Here is a 7,568-nt window from a genome sequence, read left to right on the forward strand (position 1 = left end):
CATGGTACTATGGCATGGCATGGTACTGAGAGAGGGGGTGTAACTGGTACTGGGAGAGGAAGGTGTGTGGCTGGTACTGGGAGAGGGCAAGGCCTGGCACTGGGAGATGGTGGGGCTTGGTACTAGGAGAGGGACTGTAACTGGTACTGGGAGAGGGCAGGGCCTGGTACTAGGAGAGGGCAGGACCTGGTACTGGGAGAGAGTGGTGCATGGTACTGGGAGAGGGAAGGGCCTGGTACTGGGAGAGGGCAGGGCCTGGTACTGGGAGAGGGAAGGGCCTGGTACTGGGAGAGGGAAGGACCTGGTACTGGGAGAGGGAAGGGCCTGGTACTGGGAGAGAGTGGTGTTTGGTACTGGGAGAGGGGGTGTAACTGGTACTGGGAGAGGGAAGGGCCTGGTACTGGGAGAGGGCAAGGCCTGGTACTGGAAGAGGGGTGTAACTGGTACTGGGAGAGGGAAGGGCCTGGTACTGGGAGAGGGCAGGGCCTGGTACTGGGAGAGGGGTGTAAATGGTACTGGGAGAGGGAAAGGCCTGGTTCTGGGAGTGGGAAGGCCCTGGTACTGGAAGAGGGTGGGACCTGGTACTGGGAGAGGGAAGAACCTGGTACTGGGAGAGGGCAGGACCTGGTACTCGTAGAGGGTGGGGCCTGGTACTGGGAGCGGGCAGGGCCTGGTACTGGGAGAGGGGTGTAACTGGTACTGGGAGGGGGAAGGGCCTGGTACTGGGAGAGGGAAGGGCCTGGTACTGGGAGAGGGGGTGTAAATGGTACTGGGAGAGGGAAGGGCCTGGTACTGGGAGAGGGAAGGGCTTGGTACTGGGAGAGGGGGTGTAACTGGTACTGGGAAAGGGAAGGGCCTGGTACTTGGAGAGGACAGGACCTGGTACTCGGAGAGGGTGGGGCCTGGTACTGGGAGCGGGCAGGGCCTGGTACTGGGAGAGGGGTTGTAACTGGTATTGGAAGAGGGAAGGGCCTGGTACTGGGAGAGGGCAGGGCCTGGTACTGGGAGAGGGAAGGGCCTGGCACTGGGAGATGGTGGGGCTTGGTACTGGGAGAGGGGGTGTAACTGGTACTGGGAGAGGGAAGGGCCTGGTACTGGGAGAGGGCAAGGCCTGGTACTGGGAGAGGGGTGTAACTGGTACTGGGAGAGGGAAGGGCCTGGTACTGGGAGAGGGCAGGGCCTGGTACTGGGAGAGGGGTGTAAATGGTACTGGGAGAGGGAAAGGCCTGGTTCTGGGAGTGGGAAGGGCCTGGTACTGGGAGATGGTGGGGCTTGGTACTGGGAGAGGGGGTGTAACTGGTACTGGGAAAGGGAAGGCCCTGGTACTGGAAGAGGGTGGGACCTGGTACTGGGAGAGGGAAGAACCTGGTACTGGGAGAGGGCAGGACCTGGTACTCGTAGAGGGCGGGGCCTGGTACTGGGAGCGGGCAGGGCCTGGTACTGGGAGAGGGGTGTAACTGGTACTGGGAGGGGGAAGGGCTTGGTACTGGGAGAGGGGGTGTAAATGGTACTGGGAGAGGGAAGGGCCTGGTACTGGGAGAGGGAAGGGCTTGGTACTGGGAGAGGGGGTGTAACTGGTACTGGGAAAGGGAAGAGCCTGGTACTGGGAGAGGACAGGACCTGGTACTCGGAGAGGGTGGGGTCTGGTACTGGGAGCGGGCAGGGCCTGGTACTGGGAGAGGGGGTGTAACTGGTATTGGGAGAGGGAAGGGCCTGGTACTGGGAGAGGGCAGGGCCTGGTACTGGGAGAGGGAAGGGCCTGGTACTGGGAGATGGTGGGGCTTGGTACTGGGAGAGGGAAGGGCCTGATACTGGAAGAGGGTGGGACCTGGTACTGGGAGAGGGAAGAACCTGGTACTGGGAGAGGGCATGGCCTAGTACTGGGAGAGGGTGGGGCCTGGTACTTGAAGAGGGTGGGGCCTGGTACTGGGAGCGGGCAGGGCCTGGTACTGGGAGAGGGGGTGTAACTGGGAGAGGGAAGGGCCTGGTACTGGAAGAGGGTGGGACCTGGTACTGGGAGAGGGAAGAACCTGGTACTGGGAGAGGGCATGGCCTAGTACTGGGAGAGGGTGGGGCCTGGTACTTGAAGAGGGTGGGGCCTGGTACTGGGAGCGGGCAGGGCCTGGTACTGGGAGAGGGGGTGTAACTGGTACTGGGAGAGGGAAGGGCCTGGTACTGGAAGAGGGTGGGACCTGGTACTGGGAGAGGGAAGAACCTGGTACTGGGAGAGGGCATGGCCTGGTACTGGGAGAGGGCGGGCCTGGTACTGGGAGAGGGAAGGGCCTGGTACTGGAAGAGGGTGGGACCTGGTACTGGGAGAGGGAAGAACCTGGTACTTGGAGAGGGCATGGCCTGGTACTGGGAGAGGGCGGGGCCTGGTACTGGGAGAGGACGTGGCCTGGTACTGGGAGAGGGAAGGGCCTGGTACTGGGAGAGGGTGGGGCCTGGTACTGGGAGAGGGTGGGGCCTGGTACTGGGAGAGGATAGGGCCTGGTACTGGGAGAGGGCAGGGCCTGGTACTGGGAGAGGGAAGAACCTGGTACTGGGAGAGGGCATGGCCTGGTACTGGGAGAGGGCAGGGCCTGGTACTGGGAGAGGACGGGGCCTGGTACTGGGAGAAGGTGGGGCCTGGTACTGGGAGCGGGTAGGGCCTGGTACTGGGAGAGGGGGTGCAACTGGTATTGGGAGAGGGATGGGCCTGGTACTGGGAGAGGGCAGGGCCTGGTACTGGGAGAGGGAAGGGCCTGGTACTGGAAGATGGTGGGGCTTGGTACTGGGAGAGGGGGTGTAACTGGTACTGGGAGAGGGAAGGGCCTGGTACTGGAAGAGGGTGGGACCTGGTACTGGGAGAGGGAAGAACCTGGTACTGGGAGAGGGCATGGCCTAGTACTGGGAGAGGGTGGGGCCTGGTACTTGAAGAGGGTAGGGCCTGGTACTGGGAGCGGGGGTGTAACTGGTACCGGGAGAGGGAAGGGCCTGGTACTGGAAGAGGGTGGGACCTGGATACTGGGAGAGGGAACAACCTGGTACTGGGAGAGGGCATGGCCTGGTACTGGGGGAGGGCGGGGCCTTTTACTGGGAGAGGGAAGGGCCTGGTACTGGAAGAGGGTGGGACCTGGTACTGGGAGAGGGAAGAACCTGGTACTGGGGGCATGGCCTGGTACTGGGAGAGGGCGGGGCCTGGTGCTGGGAGAGGACGGGGCCTGGTACTGGGAGAGGGCAGGGCCTGGTACTGGGAGAGGGAAGGCCCTGGTGCTGGGAGAGGGTGGGGCCTGGTACTGGGAGAGGGTGGGGCTTGGTACTGGGAGAGGGAAGGGCCTGGTACTGGGAGAGGGCAGGGCCTGGTACTGGGAGAGGGTGGGACCTGGTACTGGGAGAGGGCAGGGCCTGGTACTGGGAGAGGGTGGGACCTGGTACTGGGAGAGGGCATGACCTGGTACTGGGAGAGGGCATGACCTGGTACTGGGAGAGGGTGGGGCCTGGTACTGGGAGCGGGCAGGACCTGGTACTGGGAGAGGGAAGGGCCTGGTACTTGGAGAGGGTGGGGCCTGGTACTGGGAGAGGTTGGGGCCTGGTACTGGGAGAGGGCATGGCCTGGTACTGGGAGAGGACGGGGCCTGGTACTGGGAGAGGGCAGGGCCTGGTACTGGGAGAGGGAAGGCCCTGGTGCTGGGAGAGGGTGGGGCCTGGTACTGGGAGAGGGTGGGGCTTGGTACTGGGAGAGGGAAGGGCCTGGTACTGGGAGAGGGCAGGGCCTGGTACTGGGAGAGGGCGGGACCTGGTACTGGGAGAGGGCAGGGCCTGGTACTGGGAGAGGGTGGGACCTGGTACTGGGAGAGGGCATGACCTGGTACTGGGAGAGGGCATGACCTGGTACTGGGAGAGGGTGGGGCCTGGTACTGGGAGCGGGCAGGACCTGGTACTGGGAGAGGAAAGGGCCTGGTACTTGGAGAGGGTGGGGCCTGGTACTGGGAGAGGTTGGGGCCTGGTACTGGGAGAGGGCATGGCCTTGTACTGAGAGAGGGCATGGCCTGGTAATGGGAGAGGGAAGGGCCTGGTACTGGGAGCGGGCAGGACCTGGTACTGGGAGAGGGAAGGGGCCTGGTACTGGGAGAGGGTGGGGCTTGATACTGGTACTGGGAGAGGGTGGGGCCTGGTACTGGGAGAGGGAGGGGCCTGGTACTGGGAGAGGGTGGGGCCTGGTACTGGGAGAGGGTGGGGGCTGGTACTGGGAGAGGGAGGGGCCTGGTACAGGGAGAGGGTGGGGCCTGGTACTGGGAGAGGGTGGGGCCTGGTACTGGGAGAGGGTGGGGGCTGGTACTGGGAGAGGGAGGGGCCTGGTACTGGGAGAGGGAGGGGCCTGGTACTGGGAGAGGGTGGGGCCTGGTACTGGGAGAGGGTGGGGCCTGGTACTGGGAGCGGGCAGGACCTGGTACTGGGAGAGGGTGGGGCCTGGTACTGGGAGAGGGCGGGGCCTGGTACTGGGAGCGGGCAGGACCTGGTACTGGGAGAGGGTGGGGCTTGATACTGGTACATGGGCTCTCAGGCCTGTGTGATCAGGCATATTCCTTGTTTCATTTCCTGTAGGTACTAGCCATTGCATACCAGGAACACCAGACATGACCTTCCTGTGGCCGGCACACGGGGTAAATGGCAGCCACAGCACTGAAGGGGTTAACCCTCAGTGCTGCAGTAACATTTTGGACAATGGCACTTGACATGTTTAACATTTTTTAAACCATATGAGCAGCACTGAGCTGGGACAGGACCCCTTCTGCAGCGCTGCTGTGAGCTGGGACAGGACCCCTTCTGCAGTGCTGCTGTGAGCTGGGACAGGACCCCTTCAGCAGCGCTGCTGTGAGCTGGGACAGGACCCCTTCTGCAGCGCTGCTGTGAGCTGGGCAGGTCCCCTTCTGCAGCGCTGCTGTGAGTTGGGACAGGACCCCTTCTGCAGCGCTGCTGTGAGCTGGGACAGGACCCTTCTGCAGCGCTGCTGTGAGCTGGGACAGGACCCCTTCTGCAGCGCTGCTGTGAGCTGGGACAGGACCCTTCTGCAGTGCTGCTGTGAGCTGGGACAGGACCCCTTCTGCTGCGCTGCTGTGAGCTGGGACAGGACCCCTTCTGCAGCGCTGCTGTGAGCTGGGACAGGACCCCTTCTGCAGCGCTGCTGTGAGCTGGGACAGGACCCCTTCTGCAGCGCTGCTGTGAGCTGGGACAGGACCCCTTCTGCAGCGCTGCTGTGAGCTGGGACAGGACCCCTTCTGCAGCGCTGCTGTGAGCTGGGACAGGACCCCTTCTGCAGCGCTGCTGTGAGCTGGGACAGGACCCCTTCTGCAGCGCTGCTGTGAGCTGGGACAGGTCCCCTTCTGCAGCGCTGCTGTGAGCTGGGACAGGACCCCTTCTGCAGCGCTGCTGTGAGCTGGGACAGGACCCCTTCTGCAGCGCTGCTGTGAGCTGGGACAGGTCCCCTTCTGCAGCGCTGCTGTGAGTTGGGAAAGGACCCCTTCTGCAGCGCTGCTGTGAGCTGGGACAGGACCCCTTCTGCAGCGCTGCTGTGAGTTGGGACAGGACCCTTCTGCAGCGCTGCTGTGAGCTGGGACAGGACCCTTCTGCGGCGCTGCTGTGAGTTGGGACAGGACCCCTTCTCCAGCGCTGCTGTGAGCTGGGACAGGACCCTTCTGCAGCGCTGCTGTGAGTTGGGACAGGACCCTTCTGCAGCGCTGCTGTGAGTTGGGACAGGACCCCTTCTGCAGCGCTGCTGTGAGCTGGGACAGGACCCTTCTGCTGTGAGCTGGGACAGGACCCCTTCTGCAGCGCTGCTGTGAGCTGGGACAGGACCCCTTCTGCAGCGCTGCTGTGAGCTGGGACAGGACCCCTTCTGCAGCGCTGCTGTGAGCTGGGACAGGACCCCTTCTGCAGCGCTGCTGTGAGCTGGGACAGGACCCCTTCTGCAGCGCTGCTGTGAGCTGGGACAGGACCCCTTCTGCAGCGCTGCTGTGAGCTGGGCAGGTCCCCTTCTGCAGCGCTGCTGTGAGTTGGGACAGGACCCCTTCTGCAGCGCTGCTGTGAGCTGGGACAGGACCCTTCTGCAGCGCTGCTGTGAGCTGGGACAGGACCCCTTCTGCAGCGCTGCTGTGAGCTGGGACAGGACCCTTCTGCAGCGCTGCTGTGAGCTGGGACAGGACCCCTTCTGCTGCGCTGCTGTGAGCTGGGACAGGACCCCTTCTGCAGCGCTGCTGTGAGCTGGGACAGGACCCCTTCTGCTGCGCTGCTGTGAGCTGGGACAGGACCCCTTCTGCTGCGCTGCTGTGAGCTGGGACAGGACCCTTCTGCGGCGCTGCTGTGAGTTGGGACAGGACCCCTTCTCCAGTGCTGCTGTGAGCTGGGACAGGACCCTTCTGCAGCGCTGCTGTGAGTTGGGACAGGACCCTTCTGCAGCGCTGCTGTGAGTTGGGACAGGACCCCTTCTGCAGCGCTGCTGTGAGCTGGGACAGGACCCTTCTGCTGTGAGCTGGGACAGGACCCCTTCTGCAGCGCTGCTGTGAGCTGGGACAGGACCCCTTCTGCAGCGCTGCTGTGAGCTGGGACAGGACCCCTTCTGCAGCGCTGCTGTGAGCTGGGACAGGACCCCTTCTGCAGCGCTGCTGTGAGCTGGGACAGGACCCCTTCTGCAGCGCTGCTGTGAGCTGGGACAGGACCCCTTCTGCAGCGCTGCTGTGAGCTGGGCAGGTCCCCTTCTGCAGCGCTGCTGTGAGTTGGGACAGGACCCCTTCTGCAGCGCTGCTGTGAGCTGGGACAGGACCCTTCTGCAGCGCTGCTGTGAGCTGGGACAGGACCCCTTCTGCAGCGCTGCTGTGAGCTGGGACAGGACCCTTCTGCAGCGCTGCTGTGAGCTGAGACAGGACCCCTTCTTCTGCGCTGCTGTGAGCTGGGACAGGACCCCTTCTGCAGCGCTGCTGTGAGCTGGGACAGGACCCCTTCTGCTGCGCTGCTGTGAGCTGGGACAGGACCCCTTCTGCTGCGCTGCTGTGAGCTGGGACAGGACCCCTTCTGCAGCGCTGCTGTGAGCTGGGACAGGACCCTTCTGCAGCGCTGCTGTAAGTTGGGACAGGACCCTTCTGCAGCGCTGCTGTGAGCTGGGACAGGACCCCTTCTGCAGCGCTGCTGTGAGCTGGGACAGGACCCTTCTGCAGCGCTGCTGTGAGCTGGGACAGGACCCCTTCTGCAGCGCTGCTGTGAGCTGGGACAGGACCCCTTCTGCAGCGCTGCTGTGAGCTGGGACAGGACCCCTTCTGCAGCGCTGCTGTGAGCTGGGACAGGTCCCCTTCTGCAGCGCTGCTGTGAGCTGGGACAGGTCCCCTTCTGCAGCGCTGCTGTGAGCTGGGACAGGACCCCTTTTGGAGCGCTGCTGTGAGCTGGGACAGGACCCCTTCTGCAGCGCTGCTGTGAGCTGGGACAGGACCCCTTCTGGAGCGCTGCTGTGAGCTGGGACAGGACCCCTTCTGCAGCGCTGGTGTGAGTTGGGACAGGTCCCCTTCTGCAGCGCTGCTGTGAGCTGGGACAGGTCC

Source organism: Crinia signifera, chromosome 6 (genome assembly GCF_055691185.1).
Source record: "Crinia signifera chromosome 6, ASM5569118v1, whole genome shotgun sequence".
NCBI classification, from domain to species: domain Eukaryota; kingdom Metazoa; phylum Chordata; class Amphibia; order Anura; family Myobatrachidae; genus Crinia; species Crinia signifera.